Consider the following 26,637-nt stretch of genomic DNA (forward strand, 5'->3'; position numbering starts at 1 on the left):
CCCGTCTCCTCCTGGCCCATCCCGCTCACCTCTCACACAGTCGCCCGGGCGCCCTTGGGGTGGCCCTTCCTGGGAGTCCGGGGTGCCTTGGAGCCCAGCCCTCTGCCAGCCCTGCCTGTGTTGAGACGGTCGCAGGGTAGTGGGGACCTCGGGGGGGGGGACCACCGCGGGTGGGGTAGGTGGGCAGCCGGCCCGGGCTCTGCTGCTGCTAAAGCACCGGGCTCGCGACCGTGAAGACCTGCCACCAGCACGCGTGCCCGAGCCTGTAAGCGCCAGGGGTTTCTGAGAGGTCTTGTTTCAGAAATCATCAGTTTACAAAACTTTTTTCTTCTTTTTCTTCTTCTTTTTCTTTTTTTTTTTTTTTTGGTGAAGGAAATCTGTAACCCAAGATACAAGATTTTTTAAAGAGGCACATGCTGTGAGGGAACAGATTTCTTCCCACGGCAGACAGGGTGCGTGGGGGTGGCCATGGCTGAGTGGCCACTCTGAGCGTGTCCTCAGCTGGTGGCGGCGCCAGGACCGCCGGCGGCGTGGGGCCTGGGTGGGCTGGAGGCTGGGGGTGCAGCCCCCACTGGGGCCGTGGGCCAGCATCCGGGCTCGGGGCAGGGGCTCTCCCTCTTCCCACCACAGCCAGCCCGGCGACGGCTCGGAAACGGCCCGGTGCCCGGGGACCGCACGTGCTGCACCAGCCTCACCGTGGTCCGCAGACCGCGAGAAGTGAGGAAATGTACGTTCTCAGACGGGCGCTGCGGTTACGGGGTCAGAGCTGGATCTGAATCCGGGTCTGTTGAGCACAGAGCCTGGGCTCTCAGTTACGATGTAATCTCCTGTCACCTTTCCGAGTTCAACACGTGTAACCCCCAGAACGGTCAGCCACCGAGCAGTCAGAACAGGGGCTGCTATACACCGGGAGGGCCGTGTGGGGACACGCTGGCTGCGGGTCAGCCTGAGTGGGACCCTCCCCACACACACACACTGTGCTCTAAGCAAGAAACACAGCTGGCCTAACTGAGCATCTGCCTGTGTGGTGGCCAGAGGTGGGTAAACACATTTCTAGTTAACTTGTTAATAAGCAGCTCTTAGGGTCCAAGTTCAGGTCCGGCAGCCAGAGACATGAGAATGTACTTGTTCTGCTCCCAAATCATGGGCTGTGTTGGTGGGGGAGGGATGGGAAGATTCTTGGGTCAGCAGTTACTGACCAGCACAGTGTGTTCTATGGGGATGGGCAGGGAGAGTCTCTCCCAGAGGGTACAGTGAGATCGGGAGAATGAGGGAGGGAGGGAAAGAGGGCAGGTGCAGGGGTGGGGCAAGAGAGAGGGAGGGAATGGGTGAGTGAAGGAATGAATGATCAGGAGGCCTGTCCAGGGGTTCTGAGTGGCATGCACAGAGGTGGTGGGTCACACACGGGAGGGCAGCGTCTGGAGAAGGGCATGATCAGTAGGAGGGAGGAGCTACTTGGAGAGGTGGGTGGGAAAGGGCCTCCAGCTCAGCTGAGAAGCCTGAGCCTTTATCCCTTGGCAAGAAGGAGAGTGTGGGCACCTGAGCAGAAATCCATGGGAAAGATGAGACTGGTGGCAAGTGGCAGGATGAGCAGACTGAAGGGACAGAGAGGCCAGAGTAGCTGGGGGGAGGCCAGGGGCTGGAGAGAACAGGACCTCTGAACCTAGCCCAAAAGTGCTGATGGCAGCACCCACCCAGCTCCAAGGCCATGACCGTCTAGTGACAGCCACGCTCCCAGGCAGTCCCCGTCCCTGGCCAGTCCTCGAGGATGGGGCCTAGCTGCCATGTGGCCTGACATGTGGCCTAGCTGCTCACTTCCCCACAGTGTCATGGGCTGTTCAGACTCATACTGAGCGCAGCGCCGTGAATCCCCCCACTCAGGCCTGGGCGGAAGCCGAGCTGAACCATGAAGGGGACTCTGCCTCTGCCATGATGAACTCCGACCATCCTGAGTCTCCAGGTCTCAGTTTGGGGTCAGGGGTCCTTGCAAGGAGCAGACTCACATTAGAAAGAGAGATGAAACTCATTCTCAGAGACGTAAATGAAACTACTTGCTGTGATACTACTCCAACTAGAAAAAAGAATGAATGGCATTGAATTAGCTTCAGCTTTCTGAAGGATAAACCAGCAGCTACCCCTCAAGAGCCATAGAAATGGCTCTTCAGCTTCCATGGCCCGCTTCTTCCTTTGACGGGGGAACTCCACTGGTGGGGAATTTGGTTCAAAGGAAGGCAAACACTTGTATGCATCAAGCTGTTCAGGCCTGTGGCTCTCAAGCTCATGGCCTTGGGGGTTCTCAAGCTTTTATGACCCCGCCTGTCCCCTCTGTTCAGTCCACATCTCCACAACCCAGCAAACACTAACCTATCCACAAACGTAAAATCCTATAGAAATTCTGCAACTCTATTAATACAAGAAGAGCAGCAACTGAAATCCAGGGCCAGGTCAAAGCCACGCTCCTGGGCCACAGAGGAGCCCCCTGCCTTCCCCCAAACCCATGTGAAGGCCACGACTTAGTACGATGAGCAGCTCTTGGGGGAGGGGGCTGCCAGGGTGTCCTGGGGTGGCATAAAAATAAGGTGGTCAGAAAGAACTGGCTTGAATGCCTGAGTTCCCAGTTCACCTTGAACTCTGCTGCTTTGTGGGGCTGTCTTCCTACTCTGGGCCTTGGAATCCTCATGTGTACAGCAAGAACAGCAACACCCACCTCACGGAGCTGGGAAGCACCTGGGTGTCAGGTGGGCCACATCAGGTGGGATCATCCCCAGCAGCCGCCGCTGCCACACTGAGGGATCTCTGAGCATCTGGCCTGGGAAACAAGATCTAACACTGGGAGAAGCATACCCTGGTTTTCAGGGGCTGGCTGAACTTAATGCCTCTCCATTACCTCCTAGAAAATGCTGGTCCTTTAAAGAAAGGAAGTGTACCTGAGCACTGGGAGGGTGCAATGTTTCATCAGCCAGGACCCAGTGCAGACCTGGGCTTGGCCCCAGCCAAGTTTCAGGGGAGACTGGGAAGGAGCCAATGGACCCCTAGCAGGTGGCGTCTCTGCATAAGGCCCAGGGGTTAAGACAGGAGTGAGGGGTGGGGAGGGGTAGGAAAGCGGCATTGTTGACGTGCTCAGAGCCCTAGTGTCCCCTTAGTCTCCGCTGCCTGTCCGCCAGGGCGGCTGTGGAGAGCATCAGACAATGTCCTACTTTTCTGGACCCCTCCTTCTTAGCTGCTGCTTTGTCTCTGTTCAGAACAACTGGGAGAGCTCTGGGGGAGGCATCGTTGGCCCTCAGATAAAGGACAAGTGTCTAACCATGAGGGTGCTCCCCGTCCTCACTGTCTCCTGCTCTGCTCACTTCTCCCATTTTCTTCAGTTGCGGTCAGCTGATACAAGGGTAGCAGGAGCGTTCTGGAAGCCTCTTGCACTGTCAGGTGACCCCACTCGTGGACTGGCCAGGCTGAACCCAAGAGGGTTCAGAGCACGGGCGACTTTAGGTCATGCCCATTGCATCCAGGCCCGTGCCTTTGCTTTCAGATGGGAAAACTGAGGCCCAGACGGAGGAGAGGGGCTTGGTCAAGGTCAGACGCTGACCTTGGCAGCAATGGCAGCTATAACGCCCCCGCTCTGTCAGATATGGCCCAGGTCTTGGGCGGGCTCTTTCCAAATGGCTAAGATGCGTTTGCTGAGGGGTCAGAGCCTGGGACCCAGGGCAGATGACCCAGATACCTTTCCCAGGAGGGGAGGACGTGGGGGGGCGCGGCTTTATGCCCCTGCTATCAGAGCCTCCTCCCCAGGCCGTGGGAGGCCGGCCTCTGATCACACGCCACGACCAGCTGCTGCTGTCAGGAGCCCACAGCGCTGGGCGGCCCTCAGGTCTGCAGGGCAGAGTGCTGGGGCTCACTTTCTCTCTCGGCACAGCCCGGGGTGGGGGCAGGCAGGAGAGGACAGGGGACCGCCTTTACCGGGCAGTGGGTGTGAGCAAAGCATCACTGAAAGCACCCCAAAGTGCACACGGCTCCTGTCCTTTGCTCGGTGAGGATCTTCCTGCCCCTCCTTCCTGCCAAATCTCGGTCCCTTCACTGGGGTGCATCTTTCTCCTTCTCTCCAGGACAGGCTGTCACGCTGGCCCTGCAGTGCCCCTCACTGCCTGCCTCCGCTGAGCTCCCTGCAGTCAACTGCTCTGCTTCACTCATCTGGCTTCCGGCTGGCTCTGCACCGGGCTGGTGCCCTCTGGAAATGCTGCACGGACTGTACTCACACCCGACTTGGGTCTCAGCAGCTCAGGAAGCAAGCTCTGGAAGGGGCAGCTTCCCACTGCCCAGCGATGAAGCAGCTGGATGAGAGGGCAGCGTCCTAACCTTGCACCCTTAGCACTCCCATTTTACAGGTGAGGAAACTGAGGCTCAGAACAGGATGGGTCCTATGTGTCTGAGTGGCGGAGCTGGGGTGTCACGCCCCCTTCCCCCCACCCCGTCATCATGGCCATTTCCCGTCCCCCAGCGCAGGCCACGCGGAGGGGGATCGCAGTGCAGCTGGCCTGGGAGGTACTCGGTAAGGCCAGGCGAGGACGAGCGCCCACCCTCACCCTGCACAGTGACTTCTCTTTCTCGCAGGACTAATGCGAGCATCTCATCTTGCCCTCTCCCTGCTGACCTGCATCATCTCCCTCCCCCTCCAAGACTGTCAGGCTTGCCAGGAAGAGGACAGAGCCCGAAGGTCTGCCCTGCGGGGCCCTACAGACCCCGCCACCCTGTGCTGTCCTCTCCACAAGAGGGCTGAGACTCAGGGCACAGGGCTTCTTGGCCAAGACCACCAGAGTCAGGGCGGGAGCCCACATCCCCGCATGGCTGGCCCCTAAGGACACGGTTCGCAGAGGACAGTGACCCTGGGGAAGCTAACTGGAGGGACCGTGATGGGGGGGGAAGGACAGGAGAGCTGGAGGGGGCCAGATGAGGGCCCCCCGCGGGAGGCAGGCAGCAGGGGACTTCTGCCTCCCCATCCTCCCTGGCCCCGATCCTCCCACATGGGCATCGCTCATGCCTGCTTTGCAAAGGACCAGCCGCTGTCCTGTTGTGCCTCCCAGCAGGGCTGCCGAGGCCATGCTTCCTCAGGCCTTGCTCTGGGCGCGCTACTCGTGGCGTGCTTCCAAGGGCAGAGCAAACCTCCCCAGCAAAGCGGCTCGGCAGGAGCCTGCTGAGTGCGGCTTCTGAGACAAGGACGCTGGGCCTGGGACACGGAGAAGCCGACTCTGCCCTTCAACTTCCCCAGGGACAACGCAGGGCCAGAGGGCCTGCACCTTCTAATGAAAATGATTTCTCAGTAACTGCGGGGGAACTCGGCCTGACATTCCTCAGCCAGGGGCACTCCCAAGCTCCAGACTGCGGAACACGAAAGAACAAATCGATCCGGCCTCTGAGGCACACTCGGAGCTCGAGACGAGGTGCAGGCAGCTCTTGGGACAGTGGGACCACGTGAAACAAATGGGCCAGCCTATTCTCAGACACCACCGTTTCTAGAAAGGTACTGATTCCTAACATACCCATCAATTTTCACCAGCTACACACAAGAATGAATTCTTTTTGTGAGAAGAGAATATATCCCAGGGCGCTGGGTGGCTCAGTCAGTTGAGCGTGCGACTCTTGATTTCGGCTCAGGTCCTGATCTCAGGGTCGTGAGATCGAGCCCCACGACGGACTCTGTGCTGGGCGTGGTGAAGCCTGCTTAGGATTCTCTCTCTCCCTCTCTCTCCTCCCTTCCCCCTCCCCCACCTGCTCTGTCTAAACACACAAACAAACAAACGGCAACAAAAACCAAAGAAGAGAATAAATCCATAAAACTCAGGTTGCCAATATTATAAGGCAGCAGCCAAAACTTGTCTGTCCATCTTGGTCAGCCAGCAGAGTCTGGCAGCGGCCTTTCATCCATGGCAAGCTCTCGGGTGTATGGGTTTCCAACCTTTAGTTGCCACACTGGCTTGGCTAGTCCCCCTCCCACCCCATTCATGTCCTTCCTGGAACTTCAGAATGTGACCTTATTTAGAAGGGTTGTTACAGATATAATTGGTTAAGATGAAGTCATACTGGAATAAGGTGGCTCCTTAATATGACTGATGTCCTTATAAGAAGAGGAGAAAAGACACAGAAATATATGTGATGACAGAGAGAGAGAGAGACTAGAGGGACAGTTGTGTTCACAAGCCAAAGAATGCCAAGGATTGTCGGCAACACCAGAAGCTGAGAAAGGCCTGGAACAGATTCTCCGCAGGCCCTCAGAGGGCACGGCCCTGCCAACACCTTGATTTCAGATTTCTGGCCTCCAGGACTGTGAGAAGCTAACCTTCTGTGGTTCTATGCCATCAGGTTGTGGTGATTTGTTAGGGCAGCCCGAGGGAACAAAAACGGTGGCTTAAAACAACACTCATTTGTTACCTGACAGTGTGGAGGTCACAAGTTGTAAAATCAAGGGGTTTCAGGGCCCTGAAATCAGCCCTAAAGTCAGGGCTGCGTTCCTCCTGGAGGCTCCAGGAAGAGTCTGTTTTTGTGCCTTCTCTGGGGTGTGGAGGCGGCCCACATTCCTTGGACTGTGGCCCCAGGCCCCATCCTCAAAGCCAACACCCAACTCTGACCCTCGGGCCTCCCTCCTAGAAGGACGCTTGTGATGACTTCGGGCCCACCTGGATAGTCCAGGAGAGTCTCCCCATCTCAGCATCCTTGATCACATCTGCAGGGTCCCTTTGCCATATAAGGTAACCTATGCACAGGTTCTGGGAATTAGGACTTGGACGTCTTTGGGGGCCGTTATTCGGCTCCCACACCAAGGAGCTGTGGCTGAGCTCAACACTAGGCCACATTCTCACCTGCCATGGATCATCATGTTTGATTTACTGCCCGGGGGTGTGGTCCCTGGATGCTCTCCTGTTAAACATGGAGACCCCTCCCTGGGCACAGAGACCTCACAAGTCCCTGTGTAACCCCCCCCCCCCCGCCAAAGCCTGGCACAAAGGTCTTCCTATTGCTCAGAGAGGAGCTGGGGTCTGGGCCAGGCGGTCCTGCCTTGACCCCACGTGGCCTGGGGTAAGTGTGCTCAGCCACGTGCGTGGGCATATCCACACCTGCTCTGGAAAACAACTTAAGTGCCCGGTGTGTAGCCAGCGCAGAGCCAGGACTTCCTGGTCTCCGGCCCACCGGATCCCGGTCATCCTCATCGGTACGGCTCACTTCTGCACAGAACCAGCCTTGAGCTTCCTTCAAATCGTAGAGGCCTGGAGCCACAGGGAGTCCCAGTGTGTTGGCCCTGCCCCCTGCCCTTGCTCCCCACTTGGGGCACTCCTCAATGCCTTTCACGGCCAGCTCAGGCTGAGGAGCCCACTGGGGACCCACACCGGGGCTGGGACCCTGTTTCACCCTCTTTTACTGGGGGACTCCTGGGAAGGAGTGGGTTGCCATGGAAACACTACAGTGGAGCCAGGTAGGCTATATTTAGAAATAGATCTTTTCTTTTTTCATCTGTGGAGGAAAATGGATCAGGTTTCTGGGTGGGGAAGCCCTGTCAGGGGGCAGCAAACACGAGCTTGGAACCAAGAAACCAAAAGGCGGCACCGACTTGTTTGGAGGGGGCAGGGAGACATGGTGGGGATGTAGGAGTCAGAGGCCCTGGGGCCACCCCATTTTGTACTGTCTCTTGCTTGTTTCTCTGGGAAGCCTGGCTTTGCCCCCATCTGCCCATGAGCTCCTCGGAGTCAAGGCACAACATGGCCCCTCACACACTGTGCTGGAGATGAGAGCAGCTCTGGCTGTGGAGAGGCCTCAGGACAGGCAAGGTCAAGGCCAGGGGAAGGCCAGCACTCACCCCGCCCTTTGCACCTGTACCCAGCACAAGCCTGCATGAGTTGTGTGTTGGGGGGGGGCGGTGGTGCTGAGACGGGTCCTGACTGCAGAGGCAGGGGACAGGCCTATAGGGCTGGAAGGACAAGCACAGGAGCCCCAGCAGGGTCCTGAGCAGGAACTCCCCCACCCTACGCCCCACGCCCACTCCATGCCCAGCAAGGCACCTGCCATTGCCGCATCTTCTTTCCCCTTCCTGGCTCTTCAGCTCACACTGTGCCCCCTGCAGAGACCTCATGACCTCAGTGCTTTTCCACTTCGGCTCTATTCCCCGGATTTCTTTCCCCTTCTACTCCCGTCTGGCAGATGGCTACTGCCCCGAGGCCCAGGACACACGTTGTCTCAATGTCTGTGTGTCCTTGCTCACCCCAGGCCCTGTCCTGGCCTTCCACAGGGAGAGTGGGGAAGGACCCGCCCCTGCCACGGCGGGGGGTGGGGTGGGGGGCCCGCATTAGCGCAGCACGGGCTCCACCGCACCCGCGGCCTGCCACGCAACTGTCCGGTAGCAGCTGACGGGCACTTCCCTCACCAGCAGGACCAACCCTGACGCAGTGCCCCCTGGGCCAGCAGCATGGTTAATGGGGACAGGCACTCCTTCCTTCCCTCCCTCCGTGGCCACACCTCCCCGGGGCTCCCAGATGCCCCACAGGAGGGCTTCCAGTGCATCCCGAGCTGGAAGGACTCTGCGCAGGGAGTGCATCCTAGTATTTTGCGGCCTGGCTGTGCAGACACCCCACCGCAGGGTCTCTGGGAAGACACAGACATAGTGGGTATCAGTTTCAAGTGAGAACTGCAGGGGCGCTGCACTCTTGGCAGAAAACAGCCATTTCCAATCTGCAAAGTTAGCGCCTCAAAAATTCAATTACAGCAGGTTTGGTGATTTTTATTTAGATTTCGGGAGCTTTGTTAAGCTGCCGGAATTTGATCGTAGAATCCAATTAGCCGGCTGCTGTGAACAGAGGGAAACAGGCCCTGAGGCAGGTCTACGGGATATCAAGTGACTTCGTGGGTCTGAGAATGAACAGCCCGGTTGCTCAGCGGCTGCCTACTCTGCGCTTCCATATGTTGTGTCATTCCCACGTACAACACGGTATGCGGCAAGATTCACACCCCAAAGAGGGAAAGGTGACATGAAAGTTAAGGATCATGCTCAAGACCCCAAGGCCCCTAAGAGGGGGGCTGGAATTGGCGGCGTGGTCTTTACAGAGAGCCTGGTGGCACCTGCCGCTCCACAGCCCCGGAGGCTGAGGGACAAGGGACGGCAGCAGTTTGCCTGCCCCCAGCCCTGAGTGAAGCCCACGCCTGCCGGACCCTCCAACCTGGCCTGGAGGGGGCAGGCAGGGAGGTGAGCCCTGCCTACGGGGCTGGCGCTGGTCCTCTGGTACCCGGCCCCGACCCCTGCCAGTGCTCTGCCCCACTCAGGCAAGGGGGAGAGGGAGGCTGAGAGGTCTCTGGGCGCTTCTGAGAGAACAGGGAGCCTGCCACCTCTGACAGAGAAGGGGCTCGGGAGCCCCTGGGTGATGGTGTTGGAGAGGGGACTTCAAGGCTGGGCTGGGGCCCCCAGGGGCCTCTGGGAGGAGGTGGCTGCTTTACAGATGCATGCACTGCGGGCGGGTGACACTGCAGGGCAAGGAGGGGGCAGGGGCGCCAGGCCGGAGCACTGAGTATAAGCACCCCTAAAGTGCAGCGCATGAGGCAGGCCAGAGGCCTCGGTCCTGGGGAGTGAAGCACGTGGACCGGGTCACATGGCACAGGGAGCCACCGAGGGCCACCAAGACACTGCGGTCCTTCCTGCCTGGGGAACCCGGAAAGAAAGCAGGTCGGCCTTCCCCAAAGTAGGGCCTGGGGGACATTAGTCCTGTAGAAAGCTCTACAAAAAGGGAATCAGTGACGATTAAAAAAAAAAAAAGCTTTGGAAAATAGGATGAATGCCATCCCTCCCCAAAGGGGGCAAGTGACTGAATACTCAGAGAAGCTTGGACTCGAGGGCACTGGAAGGCGTGTCAGGATCTATGTGGATGGAAAAATCAGATAACAATAAATAATTAATTGTGAGACCCTGGCAGGCAGATGGAAAACAAAAGCCAGAGCACCGTGGTTGTCTTGGCCTTTGGTCTATGGCTCATCTCCCCTCCTCTTTCTCTGGTGACCAGCACAGGGTGTGTTGAGGGCATCGGGGACCTGGTGAGACTGCATCTGGGCTCTCCGGCAACTTCCCCTGGAGAGGGGTCCAGGGGTGACACCATAACTAGGGACAGCTATCAGCAAGGCCAAGGGATGGGGCCTGAGGGATGGATGCCCCGGGCTGATATAGAAACCGGGCTTTGCTTCCATCTACTGGAGCTGCAAGGGGCAGACCCCTCATCCCACAAACACATCCGTGACAGCCAAATCTCCCATCTTCCCAGGGAAAAATACTCCCTGGGACCCCTTGACTGGTTACAGACTCCAGCAAGCAGAAGGCTGGCAAAAATCCCCAAGGGCATTTTGCCGCCGTGCCCAGCCAGTACCGCATGGTCCCCGCGGCTGGAGGACAGGTGGCCATGCGGCTCCAGGCGGGGCCCCTCCTGCAGCCCCCCATGTAGCCTCGTTTGACTGTCAATCACAACGTGAGAAAAAAACACAAACCTGATTGCTTTGTCCTCGGAAATAGTAACCCTGAAGAATACACCCGCTTGCAGGGGACAGAGGTATGTTTCTATAAAACCTGATAACCGAAAACTGGCCAACGGGAACTAATGTCCTCAGGATACTAATCGACACTTTATTAATGGAAGGCTTCCACTTAGCGCTAGAACATTATCCTCTGAAGACAAAAGTGAATGCTATAGCTTTGAAAGGATAAAAAGGCCTGAAGCTCTCACCATGAACAAAACATTGAAACCAGAGACTACCCTCATGTCAGAGCAATCTCAGAAAAAGAAATGAGGTTCCTGTTCTCTTTTAGAGTAAAGAGAAATTGCCATTTTCTTGTTTGGAAATTCCGTATTTATGGCACGTATGCTAGTCATGTATGTTCTCATCTTACCTTCTGGCCTTGTCTCCCGGCAGGCCGTCTCTGGCAACCACACCTCACCGGCGCTTAAGCCACACTAACTGCTCGCTGCTCTCTCCATAACACTGTGCGCTCAGTGCTTTGGCACATGTTCCTTCTACCTTCAATGCTTCCTTCCCTTTCTTTTCTTCATGAACGCTTACACAGCTCTCAAGAATGGGTTCTGGAATCAGACTGCTTGATTTCGAATCCCAACTTAATCAGTTACTACCTATATGACTCGGGCAAGTCATTTAAGCTCTCTGTGCCTCAATTTCTTCATCTATCAAATGGGGATAATGTATCTCCTTACAGGATATGTGAAAATAAAAGGAGATAATGTAAAGTACTAAAAAAAAAAAAAAGAAAAAATTCCCAAGGGCGTAGAAACCCATCTCCTTTCCCCTCACTGGAGGGGGCTGGGGCACAGGGTCAAAGCCACGAGCCACAGTGAAGCGTGAAAAATAAGTCCACATGAGTGACAGGATGCCCACAGAACCTGGTGCCTCCCCGACTCGGCAGAAGGCTGTGACCAGGAGCCACAGTATTCTCAGGATGACGAACAGCTCTGGAAGCGGGGCCCACCTCCTCCAGGGAAATAAACACTGGCACAGAGACGGAACATAAAAATAGAGGCGCGGACTCCAATTACGGCTGCCGCTGTGATGCTGAGGACAACCTGCCGCCCATAGCCTCCTCCACCCGGCAGAGGGCCCAGCCTACCCTTAGCTTCCACTCTAACCTGGGTTTCCAGGGGGGTCTCCCTGAAGGAATAGGGGTGCCGTTCAGGGTTAAGACCTGCAGGGAGCTGACCCCCTCCCAGGGCCTCTGCTTCACTCGCCTGCCTTGTCTTGGTCGGAGCCTCCCCCCAGGATCACGAGGTGCAGAAGTGGGTCATTCCCTAGCCCCGAGGTGGGCGCATGAGGGCCGGGCCCCGGGCTACTGCAGTGCACTCCCCTAGACTGAGCTGAGTGAGGCAAGGAGCTGCGGCTTTCACCTGAGCCCTTGGGTAATGGGGGTGGGACCAGCGAGAAGGATCCTTAATGGACAAGGAACCCCACCTGCCTGAGTGTTTCATTTTGCTCGGCGCAGACATGCATCTCAAGGCCAAAGCCAGGGGGACTAATTCTAAAGCAAGGCCTGGCAACACGCATGTGAGAACCCACTGATCTATCCCAGATGGCGCCAGCACTGTTGAGCAGGTCACTGGAAACTACTAGTTTACATTTTCCTGGCCTGAAGACAGCCACGGCTGCTTATCCTTGGAAACCATCTGACGTCCACATACTTGCACTAAAGATCTTTCCACGTGCAGCTGCCTCTGGGCGTCCACGACAAGGAGCAAGCCAAGGCAGGGGGCCTGGGGGGGGAGGGGGGGGAAGGGTCCTTTTGCCTAGGAGCCACATCTGCCTGGTTGGTCCTCACGTCCCCAAGCCAGGCATGTAGGAAGGGCTAACTAGGAACTGCTGAATGAATGGAGGACACCAGAGACAACGGGTGGAAAAGTGTTTTGTGAACTGCGGCAGCGTGCGGGTGTGAGTGGTGGGGAGGATCATGGTGCTTTGGGATTAAGAGAGTCCAGGTTCAGGGTTTTCCTTTATGCCGCCCCTGGGTCTTGAACTACCACAGGAATCCAAAGTGAAGTGAATCACAGCCCAGTCGCCCTGTGACCCACCCCCCTTGGCCAGACCTCGCTGCATGGTCCCTGCAAAGATCCTCTTTCCCACCCTGCACATCTTCTCCGGGCGCCCTGCCTCCTCTCCTGGCTGCAGGGTGGCGAGGGGGTGCCCTGGCCCTGGCTGAGCTCTGCAGGGAGGGCGAGGGAAAGACCCACAGTCCCTGTAGGGGTGAAGTCTCAGACTGGGTTCCATGGGAGGCAGCCAGGCCAATTCGTGTCTTAAACAAACGAGGGGATAAAGCAGCCCCTCTCACTGAATTGCCCAAGTAAGAGACGCTTTCTCCTTTTATGAGTCAACAGACCTGGAATGGATCACCACTGTGGCCTTGCACAGTTAGGGAACAGCTTAACCTTTAGTTCTTCATCTGTAAAACGGGTTCATGCCTCAGCACAGTGCCTGGCCCACAGTGAGGCCACAAATATCGGCCATTATTCCCTGGCTATAAAAACGATCCACGCTTGAGGCAGAAAAACGGAAAAGCTCCGTAGAAAGCGCGAAGTAGCAAAGAAATGATCACCAGCAGCTCTCCTCCAGATGACCTCATTTGTCCGTCTGAGGCCTGTGGCAACTCGTCCCTGCCCGCTCAAACGTGCCACATGGATCGGGGGGGGGGCTGCCTCCCTTGTCCCAGTGCCCTGCCTGCCGGGTGGCCAAGAACACCCACAGAAGAGACCTTTCTGGGGCCAGGAGAGGAGGTGCGAACTCTCGTCATTCGAAAGGCCTGTGCCCCCAGGGCCGGGCACACCCACAACCACGTCACTACCAGCACCCCGCCAGTCGGTGTCCCCAGAGGCCATCCCCGAGCCCTGCCGGGCCAGGTGGTAGAGGTGCCCCCGAGGGAAGGCCTGCTAATGGCAACCCCAGAAAAGTACACTTGGCAGAGTGTATGTTTAAAGACAAAGGGCACAGAGTGAGGCTGTGAGAAGCGGGGGAGGTTATTTTTGTGGAGGCTATTTTGGCTCCTCCATAGCTCCTTTTATTCCTCTCTCAGTTCTGGGTCACTGTCCATGCAGGTGGGAGCCTGGCACAGGCTCTGTATTTGTCGGCATCCAGACCTTTTTCCTGGAGGACACCAAGGGCAGTGGACAGCCATCCCTTGTGGGGGCTTTTGGGGAAGCCAAAGGTGTCCTCAGGCTGCTAGGGGCTGTGAGCCTGACCCAGAACTGATGGGGAGAGGCTGATGTGAGGGTCAGTGAGGCCGAGGTGGTGTTCCTGCACTTGGAAGACTTTAAGGCCTCTCCGATTGCCAACATAGTTTTGTTTTCTGTTTTCTACGTTCCCAGGTCATTAGGGAGACCGCTGGGTGGACAGGTCCTCAGTTTAAGCGTTGGTTTGGACACCAACAGGCCGTGTGACTTTGACCAGGTCCCTTTCCTTCCCCAGGCCTCAGTGCTTGCTCCTGCAAGAGGAAAGGCCCTCTGCAGAGAAGGCCTGCCAGCTACAGTTAGGTTCATGCAGGCATGCGCTCGACCCTGGGTTCCAGGGCCCGGGGCCCCTCAGGTCATTGCGCTCTGGGAGTGGGATGAGGAGGACTTGACCATGTAAACAACCAGCTCCTCTGGATTGGACAATTCAGCAGAACCGCTCATTTATGAGGAAGCCTTGGGAGCCAGGCCAGAGGCCAGGATCCACAGGCGCCCCCACCACTGTGGGATGGAGCAGAAAGCCGACCGAGAATAACCACATCCGGCCAGATAGGCTGAACCCAGATCTGCTACTTGGGGATTTGGCTCCAGGGCTCAGATCCAGAGTGGGGAGGAGGCAAAGGGGCTGAGGAAGGGTCTGCAGCAGAAAAGACTTGAGTGAATCATTCAGCGGCACTCTCTCCGCTCTGCACATTTCCTTCCTCCACCAGTCAGTGTGGAAGCAGCTCCCACAGAGGCCGTGTCCCGGCCTGGGTCCACCATCACCTCCCTGCCCTGTCTCCCCCGTACCCACACCTGTTGGACTCAGGGTGGGCAGTCACCACCCACAGTTTAGGGGGGCCCTACCAGCAGGACCAGCGCAAACACGGCTGTGGGAGGGCGGCTTCCAAGGCTTGGCTTCGGGGAAAGCTACCCAAGTTATTGTTGCTAAAGAGGAAAATCAATCTGAAAATAATGAAGCCTCAGAAAAGTCCATATTTGGGAAGGAAGCTGCTTAACAGGAGCTTGGCCAAAGACAAATAAGGTGGGATTTAGCCTGCCTTTTCCTCAAGAAGCCGAGAGTGAAGGCTAAGGTCCCAGCCTCCCTGCAGCCTCTAGCTCTGACCCCTGCCTGCCCAGCCTCCTTCAGAGAACTGCTTTCTATAGGGCCAGCGAGCTTCACTCTCAGGTTCTTGGCAGTTACATTTCTTACTGTAAAGTAAGAAATTGGTTTTTTATTTTCTAAAAGAAACAGGAATTAGAAATTCCTACATGTGTGACTGTATTGGTCAAGAGACTAAAGGTGACTGTTCCTAAAAACTGAAGGGGGGCTATTTCCAACTGCCAAGTCCTGGTGACTAGGAGCTGGCTCCTGGGTAGGAAATGCCACCTCAGGGAGCCTGGGGGGCGGGGGGCAGGGGTGACATAGTGGAAGTGAGAGCTACTGTGAGGCCAGGGGAGGGAAAAGCCTGCTAAGGTGGAGGAGGTGGGGGTGGGGGTGGCAAGATGGGAAAGGAAGAATCTTACCTCAGAGTAGAGCCTAAAAGGAGGGCCATTGCCCATACCCCAGTTCTGGGGACCCCACTACTCAGCAGTTGCTCCCTGAGCCTGCAGGGGGGCTCCTCACGGCCTGAGGGACACCAGATCCCCAGAGCTCAGCTGGGACCTTCCCCTCAGCTGCAGAGCCACTTTGTGCCAGGGGACTTCTCACATAGGCTGCGGGGCTGAGAGGGAAAGCTGAACACATCCAAAGATGCACACAACACTCAGGCTGTGAGGGTGTCCGAATATGATCCGGCAAAATTCAAAACTCCACAGCCAGGTGGGCTTGAATTACAACCAGCCTGCAGAGATCCAACATCTTTGGGCCAAGTTTCCACCCAAGACCCATTTCAGATTGGCTCCTTGGTGGCCTGGTGTTGTTCCCCTTAACTAGGTCATTCTGTGGCTGAGAACTTTCTGGGGTTCTTGCCCTAGGCTTACCATGCTAGAAGGGGGAGAGAATGACAGAGCACATGGTGGGGGGCCTTGAGGCCTTTGGGGGCTGTGCTGAGGAATATCCGAGGCCATTTAAGACCCAGAGGGCCTTGGGGCCTTGGAATGGCCAAGTCCTACAAAGAGTCCATTTTCTGGAGCAGGTGAGCCTGAGGCAGAGAGCCAGGCAACAACAGCGGTGGCCACTGCGTGCTGACAACGCAAGTTACTTTAAGTTCCGTAAACACTCTGCCAGACGGTGCTCCCTGGGCTTGCCACACCACACCGCTGTGTGGGCGCCACTGGCCGTGAATGTCAGGGATGCTGAGGTGCCATGAGGTGAGGTGCCTGCCCACGGTCATCTGAGGGCAGCTTTGACTCTGGGACTTAGCTACTGGGGCCCTGAGAAGGGAGGTGTGGGGGCAGTGGGCACACGGGCCTGAAGACAAAGAAGAAACAGCTTCTTTACAGTCTGAAAGTAAAAAACCCCCTAGAATCATATAGCTCATAAAAACGTCTTTCAACAATAAAGTCGAAAAAAAGAAAAATAAGACCTGAGAGAATCTGTGGCTGGCTGACCTGCACTGTAAAAAATGTTAAAGTTCTTCAGCCTGAGAGAAAATAATACCAAAAGGAAACTCAGATCCCGACAAAGGGGTGCTAAGAAAGATAAATATGTGAGTAAATGCAAAAGATGCTGGTTTTCTTCTTTTAAATTTCATTTAGAGATAACTGACTATATAGAGCAAGGGAAAAAAGTATATTGTAGGGTTTATATCATCTTTATTTTTTTTTAATTTTTTTTTTATTTATTCATGAGAGACAGAGAGACAGAGAGAGAGGCAGAGGGAGAAGCAGGCTCCCAAGGAGCAGGGAGCCCGATGCAGGGCTCAATCCCAGGACCCTGGGATCATGACCTGAGCCGAAGGCAGACGCTTAACCATCTGAGCCACCCCGGCGCCCTTATATCATCTTTAAAAGTAAAACAGGGCACAGCGAGAGGATGGGGGAAATGGAAGAGCATCATTTTAAGGTTCTTAGAGATGAAACAGTAGAGGATTTGAAGGAAGACTGTGATATGTTCAAGACATGTAATGTAACTCCTAGAGCAACCCACCAAGAGGAGAGATGTATAGTTATGGGTTAATAAAAGGGGAAAATGGGAATACTAAAAATTATACCACGGATGGCAGGCAAGGAGAACAAACAGTGCATGAAAATAGATGAAACCAAAACAAATAGCAAAATGGTAGATTAAAACCCAACCATATCAATAATTACACTAAATTAAAATGGTCTTGACACCCTAATTGAATATCAGAGACTTTATCGGACTGGGGAAAAAAAGCAAGATTCATGATATGCTATCTACAAAGAACCCCCTTAAATATAAAAGCATAGATCAAATAACCAACCATATGCTTTCTACAAGAAACACAACTTTAAATATGAAGATACCAATGGGTTGAAAGTAAAAGACTGGACACAGAAACACCGGGCAAACAGCAATTACAAGATCAACATCCAAAAGGAGGCTTGAGGACAGAGATAAAGAGGAAAATTTCATAATGCAAAAGATATAAATTCATCAAGATGACACAAACTCCTGAATGTGTGCGTAACTTATGGCGAGTTTGAAAGTACATGAAGCAAAAACAGAAATGAAAGGAGAAAGAGACAAATCTACAATAGTTAGAGATTTCAGTACTACTGTCTTAGGAATTGATAGTAGATAAAGTAAATAAGGATTTAGAGGATGTGAATCTTCTAAGTATCCTTTCTCAGTCAACTTGACCTAATGGATATTTATAGAGTACTATACCCTACAATGGCAGGATACACATTCTTTTCCACAATACACGAAACATTTACTATATCAGTGCATATGCTGGGCCACAAATCAAGTCTTAAATTTAAATTATAAAATGTATGTTATCTGGCTGCTACAGAATTAGAAAGCAATAACCAAAAAGTATCTGGAAAACACCCAAATACATGGAAATTAAATCACACACTTCTAAATAACCGACGGGTCAAATAAAAAAAAAACACACAGGAAATTAGAAAATAGTCTGAAATGGGTGATGAAGAAAATGTGACATATCAAATTTGTGGGATGCAACTAAAGCAGTGCTTGGAGGGAGATGCGTAGCTTTAAATGCTTATTATACAAAAGAAGAAAGGTTTAAAAGATCTATTTATGATGATTTATTTATGGATGATCTAAGCTTCCACCTTAAGAAACTAGAAGAAGAAAAGCAACGTATACTCAAAAATGAGTAGAAGGGATAAAACAATAAAGAGCAGAAATCAATGAAATAGGAAACAGAATAACAATGGAAAGATTAAAAGCTTTGGAAAGATTTTCTTTGAAATGATCAAGAAATTGATATGCCCCTAGCTAGAACAATCAAGAAAGAAGGAAAATGCAAATTACCAATAACAGGAATGAAAGAAGAAACATCACTACAGCTCCTATTGGCATTAAAGGGATATTAAAAGAATATTATGTAAAATATTATGCCAATAAGTTTGACACCTTTGATGAAATGGAATATTTCTTCAAAAAACAAATTACCAGAAATGACACAAGAAAAAAAAGCCCTTTATGAAGAAACTAAATTTAAAATTAAAAACCTTTTCCTCAAAGAAAACTCAGGTACAAAGGGCTGCACTGGTGAATTCTACCAAATATTTAGGGAAGAAATAATACAGTTAGTATACAAACTTTGTCAAAAAAAAAAGAAGAGGAAAAAACAATTCTTGATTATCTTACAAGGCATTATTACCTCATCTTATGAGGTACCAGTACGACACATACCAAAAGCAAAGACACGACAAGAAAACTACAGCCGAGGATCCCTCCTGAATATGGAAGCAAAATTCCCTGACAAAATATTAGCCAATAAAATTCAGCTAAAAAGGATAATACGTCATGAACAAGTGGGGTTTATCTCAGGAATGCAAGGTTTAACATTTTAAATTAATTAGTATTAACAGTATAAAGAAAAAATGTAATCAACTCAATAAATACCAAAAAAAAGTATTTGAGAAAACTAAACACCTATTCAAGACAAAAACACAGAACACTTGGAAGAAGAAGGAACTTTCTCACCATTACAGAAGACATCTATAAAAATCTTACAGTTATCTTCATACTTAATGATGAAAAGTTGAACCTTTTCCCCTAAGATCAGGAACGAGGCAAGTCTGCTCTCACCTCACCAGTGCAATATAATAAGTAGTCAAAAGCATACAAGTTAGAAAGGAAGAGGTAAAAAGCCTTTAGGTACAGACAACATGATCACATATACAGGAAATCCTGAGGAATCTAAAGAAAAGCCACTAGAACTAATGGGTGAATTTAGCAAGACAGCAGAATAAAAGGTTATATACAACAACTGTATTTCTATAATACTAGCAACAAAGAGCTGGAAAATAAAATTTAAAAAATACTATTTATAATAGCATCAAAACCAGTAAATACTGACAGGCAAATTTAACAAAATTTGTGCAAGAGAACACATAGCTTAGAGAAGTTAAAGAAAACATAAACAAATATCATGTTCATGAATTTAAAATTTCAGTATCATTAAGATATCAATTCTCCACAAATTAATCTATAGATTGAATGCAATCCCAATCAACATCCCAGCAGACTTTTCTGTAGGAACTGACATGCCAATTCTGAAATTCATATAGAAATGCAAGAACAAGGAATAGGCCAAAACCATTTGGGAAAAGAACAAAGCTGGAGGACGCACACTACCTGATATCATGATTTACTATACATTTACTCCATTTATAATGGAACATAATAGAGTTCAGAAACAGACCTGTACCTGTGTGATCAACTGATTTTCAACAAAATTGTCAAGGTAAGTCAATGAGGGAAATGCTTTATTTTTTAAAGAAAATGGTGCTTGAGCATTCATGAACATTCACATGGATTTGAAAATAACTTTGGGGGCGCCTGGGTGGCTCAGTCGTTAAGCGTCTGCCTTCGGCTCAGGTCATGATCCCGGGGTCCTGGGATCGAGCCCCGCATCGGGCTCCCTGCTCGGCGGGAAGCCTGCTTCTCTCTCTCCCACTTACCCTGCTTGTGTTCTCTCTCTGGCTGTCTCTCCCTGTCAAATAAATAAAAAAAAGAAAGGAAGAAAAAAAAAAAAAAAAGAAAGAAAGAAAATAACTTTGGCAACTACCTCACACCACACACAAAATTAACTGAAAGTGGATCTTACACCTAAATGTAAAAGCTAAAACTACAAAACATCTAGAAGGAAACGGGACTATCTTGAGGTAGCCAAAACAATTCTTAGAACACAAAAAAGCACTAATGATAAAGAACTGACAAATAGATCTAATCAAAATTAAAACTTTGTGCTCTCAGAAAGATACCATTAAAAATGAAAAGGTAAGCCAGAGATTAGAACTTTTAATACATATTCCTGAAAAGAACTTACATTCAGAACACATAAAGAACTCCCAAAACTCAATAGTAAGGCAAACAGCCCCCCCCAAAGGCAAAAGATTTGAAAAGGCACCTTATGAAAGAATATGTACAAATGACTAATAAGTATATGAAAAGACGCTCAACAGCATTAGTAATTAGTGAAAAATAAATTAGAACTACAATGAGATACCACTACATGCTCACTAGAATAGGTGAATTTAAAAAAAAACTAACAATATCAAGTGTTGGTAGGGTGTAGGGCAACAGAACTCCCATACATTGCTAGTTGGGATGTAATGTAGTACAACCATTTGGGAAAAAGGCGATTTCTTATAAAGATAAACATACACTTACAGTATGACACACAATTCTTCTTCTAGGTATACCTAAGAGAATTAAAAATTTATGTCCACAAAAATACATGCAATTCACATGTTCAGAGCAGCTTTCTGGCTCATAGAAGCCCCAAACCGGAAACAACGTGAATGTCCATCAACAGGTGAATGGATAATTGTAGTATATTCACACTATGGAAAACTAGTCAGCAAAAAAAGGAACAAATCATGCATTCACACAAGAATGAACCTCAAAAGCTTTGTGCTGAATGAAAGAAGCCACATACACTACTATTTGATTCCATTATATAAAGTTCTAGACAAATAAAACCATAGTGCAGAAAGATCAGTGGTTATCTGGGGCTAGGCGTGAAGGGCACTGACTGCAAAGGGGCATGAGGGAACTTTTGGGATGATAAAAATGTTCTGTATCTTACTTGGAGTGGTGGCTATATAGGTGTATACATTTGTTAAAACTCACAGAATGGTTAAAATCAGTACATTTGATTGTACTTAAATTCTACATCAATAAAGTTGATTTAAAAAGAAAAAAGAGGATAACCACCTACTGATCCAGCTCTAGTAACATATCCTACAGATACGCAGATACACATGCAGATCTGTGACCGAAGACTGATGGATAACGAATGTACATTTCAGGGCACCTGGCTCGCTCAGTTGGAGGAGCATGCGACTCTTGATCTCAGGGTCGTGAATTCAAGCCCCATGTTGGGTGTAGAGATTACTTAAATAAATAAAACTCAAAAAAAGATAAATGTACATTTCAGTATTGTTTGCAAGAGTAATAAGTCTATAAACATCCTAAATGCCCTTCAGAAGGGACTGGTTATTAAACTACGATACATGCATATAACAGAGTTATTACATAGATGTTAAAGAATCCATGAGCTTCTGTGTGATATGAAAAAACTTGAAGACATAGTCGATGAAAAAGATCAAGGTGCAGAACGGCATCATAGTATGATTCAGTTTACTTTTTAAGGGTATCTATAATGTATATGTTTTTAAAGAGCATATAAGAAAAACAGTAGGTAAGACCAATAAAACCAAAATCTGATTCTTTGAAAATATCAATAAAATCTATACACTTCTAGCCAGATTGAGGGAGAAAAAAAAAAGGTATAACCAAGTACCAATATCAGCAATGAAAGAGGGGACATCACTCCAGACATTAAAGGATAAGAAGGAAATATTGTGAACAACTCTGTGCCCACAGATTCAACAACTTAGAGATGAAATAAATCCTTGAGATACAAAAGCACTGCAAGTTATTCAGTAAAAAAAAAACCACAAAAAAAAACCCACAAAAAAAACCTGAATAGTCTATTAAGGAAATTGATTTTACAGTTAAACATCTTTAAAGGAAACTCAGGGCTCAGAAGGATCTGCTGACAAATTCTACCAAACACTTAAGGAAGAAACAATATCAATTCTACACAGACTCTGTCAGAAAATTAAAGAGGAGGGAATATTTCCCAATTCATTGTATAAGGCCAGAATTACCCGATACCAGAACCAGGCAAGGACATTACAAAACAAACAAACAAGGAAAAATCCTATAGACCGATATTCCTCGTGAACAAAGACACAAAAATCCTCAAAAAAGTATCAAACAAATATAATCCAACAGTATATAAAAAGGATAATGCATCTTGATTAACTGAAGTTTATCCCAGAAATGCAAGGTTGGTTTAACATTCAAATATCAATCAATGAAAGACAACCTAATTAACAAATGGGATTTGTTGGGGCGCCTGGGTGGCTCAGTCAGTTAGCGTCTGCCTTTGGCTCAGGTCATGATCCCAGGGTCCTGGGATCAAGTCCTGCATTGGCGCTCTGCTCGGTGGGGAGCTTGCTTCTCCCTCCCCCTCTGCTGTTCCCCCTGCTTGTGCTCTCTCTGTCAAATGAATAAATAAAATCTTTAACAAAAAATGGGATTTGAGGGGCACCTGGGCAGCTCAGTTGGTTAAGTGTCTGACTCTTGATCTTGGCTCAGGCCTTAATCTCATGGTCACAAATTCGAGCCCTGCATTGGGCTCCATGCTGGGCATGGAGCCTACTTTAAAAAAACAAAACCAAAAAAAAGAAAAGAAAAGAAAAAGAAGAAAAAATGGGATTTGAAAATAAATAAGTAAATAAATAAATAATAAAAAAAATTTCAATTTAAAAAATGGGATTTGAACAGACATTTCTCCGAAGATATACAGATGGCCAATAAGCACATGAAAAAAATGCTCAGTATCATTCGTCGTCAAAAGAAGAAAATAAGTGTTGGTAAGGATGCAGAAAAACTGGACCCTTCAGCCTAATGGGAATATAAAATATTACACCTGCTGTAAAAAAAAAACAAAAACAAAAACCGGTTTGGCAGTTATTACAGAACTCAGCAATCCCATCCTAGATATACACCCGAGAAAAATGAAAACATATGTCTACACGAAAACTTGCATGTGAATGTTTATTGCATAGTAGCATTACTCGTGGTGGCCAAAAAGTGAAAACAACCTAAACGTCCATCAACGGATGAGGACTACAGAGGAAGGAACCAGGACAATGGCGGCCCCAAGGTTTAGCTCCAGTGACCCTACAGATCAGATCGCTTCGGTCTCTCCCTGGGCTTCACTCCCATCCTGAACCTTTGAAGAACCACATCACGACCTCTGGTTCCGTGCAGTGTGAGTGAGCAGTTGGCACACGCAGTTTGGCCACAAGCTGCACACAGCTGGATGGCATGGCCTACCTCCTTCTCATAGGGGTGTGGGAGGGAGTCCCCTGCAAAAGGGGCTTGGGTGGTTTTCCTTGCTTCTGCATCACTGCAGAAGCACAAAGAACCACATCTCCGCCCCCACCCCCCACCATGGAACAGTTAAGGAAGCCAAGGTCCACTGGGGCTAAGACAAACTATCTACACTGGGCCCAGGGTGAGAACTCTGTCCCCTGATCCCCAGCACACCGTACCACTCAAAAAGACTGATGACAGCTTGGAGACACAGCAGGTCAATTTAGCATCTTACATCTGCTGAATTGGTTCCTTAATCACATTACTCACTTAACGTGTTGACTGTGTGTGTGTCACCTACCACATGGGGTGCTGGGGACACAAGCAGCAGTCTCTAAGGTTCACTATGTCCCCAAGCCTCATTCTCCAGCCAACATCAACCCAAAACTCCAGGCATCACCACTTCTTAGGGTTTCTGGTGTCTCTCCGGTCTCAGCTGCCCACTCCGTCCTAACCACAGGTCACCTGTCCTGCTGTGTCTTACCTGCTTTCCAGGCAGCTCTTCTCTTTTTTTTTTTTTTTTTTAAAGATTTTATTTATTTGACAGAGAGAAACACAGCGAAAGAGGGAACACAAGCAGGGGGAGTGGGAGAGGGAGAAGCAGGCTTCCCGCCGAGCAGAGAGCCCGATGCGGGGCTCGATCCCAGAACCCTGGGACCATGACCTGACAGGCAGCTCTTCTCTTGACCACACCTGCATCTTTGCCTAGAAAATTGCCCCAAAATATCAAATTGGTGGTAAATATCTTTGGAAAGCTTTCCCTGAACTATCTCAAGTAGGGAAGCAGGAGAGGATTAAAACCTCAAACAAACCAGATCTTGTTACGTTTAAAATTTGCTTACTTTCCCTTTGCCAGGCAAAGAGAGAGAAAGGGGATAAAGACTTAAACATTCAGCTGGTGGAGCAAGTGTGATTTGTATGCGATGGCTGTTGAGGTATGCAGAGTTCAGAGGCTAAGAGTATGCCTAATTGCCTGAGTTCAAATAAGCCTGGCTCTGCCAGTCGCTAGCAGTGTGGCCCATGATGTAACCTCTCGAGACTCAGTGTTCTCATATGTAAAATGGGAACAAATATAACAGCATCCTGATAAGCTGCTGGACTTGATCTACAAGATATCAGAATGTATTATAAGGTACTTTAGGCAGTGTGGTACTGGCAAAAGGGAAGAATTGTCCTATGAAATGAGAAAGCATCCCAAACAGACCTAAGCACATGTAGAACTCTGATAGCTGCTAGAGGTCATACAGCAGATCAGTGGGTACAAAAGGGACTGCTCAAAAAACAGTACTAGGCCAAATAATTGACCATATGGAGAAAAATAAAATTAACCACATATTTCACATCCTATCCAGAAATCAATTCTGGATGTAGTAAGGACTTCATTGTGAAAATTTAAAAACTTTTAAAAAGAAAATACAGAAAAATATGTTATCTCTAGGCAGAAACCTAAGACTGAATTTATCATAAGACTGGTAAATTCAACCACATTAAAATTAAGAGTGTCTATTGACAGTTTGGTAATGGCATAAGGATATACAGATAGATCAATGGGACAAAACTGAGAGTCCAGAAACAAACCCTTACATTTAGGGCCAGCTGATTTTCAATAAGGATGCTAAGACAATTAAATAGAGAAAAGAATAGTGTTTTCAATAAATGATGCTGGAAAACATCCAAAAGAATGAAGTTGGACCCCCACCTCACACCATCCACAAAAATTAACTCAGAATGGATCATATCCCGAAGTGTTAAGAGCTAAAAGTATAAAATTCTTAGAAGAAAACATAGAAATTCATCCTCATGAGTTTGGGTTAGGCAGTGGATTCCTAGATATGACACCAAAAGCACAAGTGACAAAAGAAAAAAATAGATAAATCAGACACCAACAAAATTAAAAACTCTTGTGCTACAAGTGATACCATTAAGAGAGTGAGAAGACAACCCCCAGAATGGGAGGAAACATTTGCAAATGATGTATGTGATTAAAGACATCCAGAAAATACAAAGAGCCCATACAATAAAAAGCAAATAACTCAAATAAAACATGGACAAAGGATTAAAATAGACATTTCTCCAAAAAGATACACAAATAAGTACAGGGGGAAATGCCCAACATTCTTAGTCATTAAGAAAATGAAAATCAAAACCATAATGAGATACCACTTCACACCCACTAAGATGGCAATAACAACAATCAGAAAGCAACAAGTGTTGGCAAAGATATAGAGAAATCGCAACCCTACTACACTGCTACCCGTGGTAATGCAAAATGATGCAGTTGCTGTGAAGAGGAGTTTGGCAGGGCCTTTAAAAGTTAAACTGTATAACCCAGCAATATGGCCATATGACCCAGCAATCCCACTCACGTGCAACATGGATAAACCTTAAAAACATTATGCTAAGTGAAAGAAGCCAGACACAAAAATATATGACGTCTATATGAAATATCCAGGATAGGCAAATCTATGGAGACAAAAAGTAGGTCAGGGGTTGCTTAGGGTTGGTAGAGGGAGGAAGGATAGGGAATGGCTGCTATGATTTCCTTTAGGAGGGACAAAAATATTCTATAATTAGATTGTGATGATGGTTGCACACCCTGTGACTATACTAAAAAAAATTGAATTATACACTTTATATGAGTGACTTGTATGGTAAATGAATATTTTAATAAAGCTATTTTAAAAAGTATTCATCGGGGTGCCTGGGTGGCTTAGTCATTAAGCATCTGCCTTCGGCTCGGGTCATGGTCCCAGGGTCGTGGGATCAAGCCCCGCATCGGGCTCCCTGCTCAGTGGGAAGCCTGCTTCTCCCTCTCCCTCTCTCCCTGCTGTGTTCCCTCTCTTGCTGTGCCTCTCTCTGTCAAATAAATAAATAAAATCTTTTTTTTAAAAAAAGTACTCATCAGAAGACATCATAAACAAGATGATATAAAAATACAAACTAACAGCTTATCACTGGGGTGCCTGGGTGGCTCAGTTGGTTAAGCGTCTGCCTTTGGTTCAGGTCATGATCCCAGCATCGAGGTCTGCATCAGGCTCTCTGCTCAGCGGGGAGCCAGCTTCTCCTTCTCCCTCTGCCTGCCACTCTGCCTACTTGTGCTCTCTCTCTGTCAAATAAACAAATAAAATCTTCAAAAAAAGTTTTTTTTAAATAAAAGCTTATCACTGACAGTCGGTATCCAGATCATATAAAGAGCTCCTACAAATACATAAGGACAAACCACCAACAGAAAAGTGCATTTCACATAAGAAGAAACATATACTCACCAATAAAATGCTCACGCTATTTTGATATCAAGGAAATGCCAATTAAGGTAACACAGAAATACCATTTTAGGGCCATCAGATTTGTAAGAATACACAT

The 26,637-nt window shown here is 49.4% G+C and overlaps 1 protein-coding gene across 6 annotated transcripts in view; it reads right to left on the minus strand.

The window, feature by feature from the left end:
* Window positions 1–26,637, minus strand: part of OSBP2 (oxysterol binding protein 2) — a 172,858-nt gene that overhangs the window by 40,019 nt on the left and 106,202 nt on the right. The window lies entirely within an intron of this gene.

This window comes from Halichoerus grypus, chromosome 13 (genome assembly GCF_964656455.1).
Source record: "Halichoerus grypus chromosome 13, mHalGry1.hap1.1, whole genome shotgun sequence".
Taxonomy (NCBI): domain Eukaryota; kingdom Metazoa; phylum Chordata; class Mammalia; order Carnivora; family Phocidae; genus Halichoerus; species Halichoerus grypus.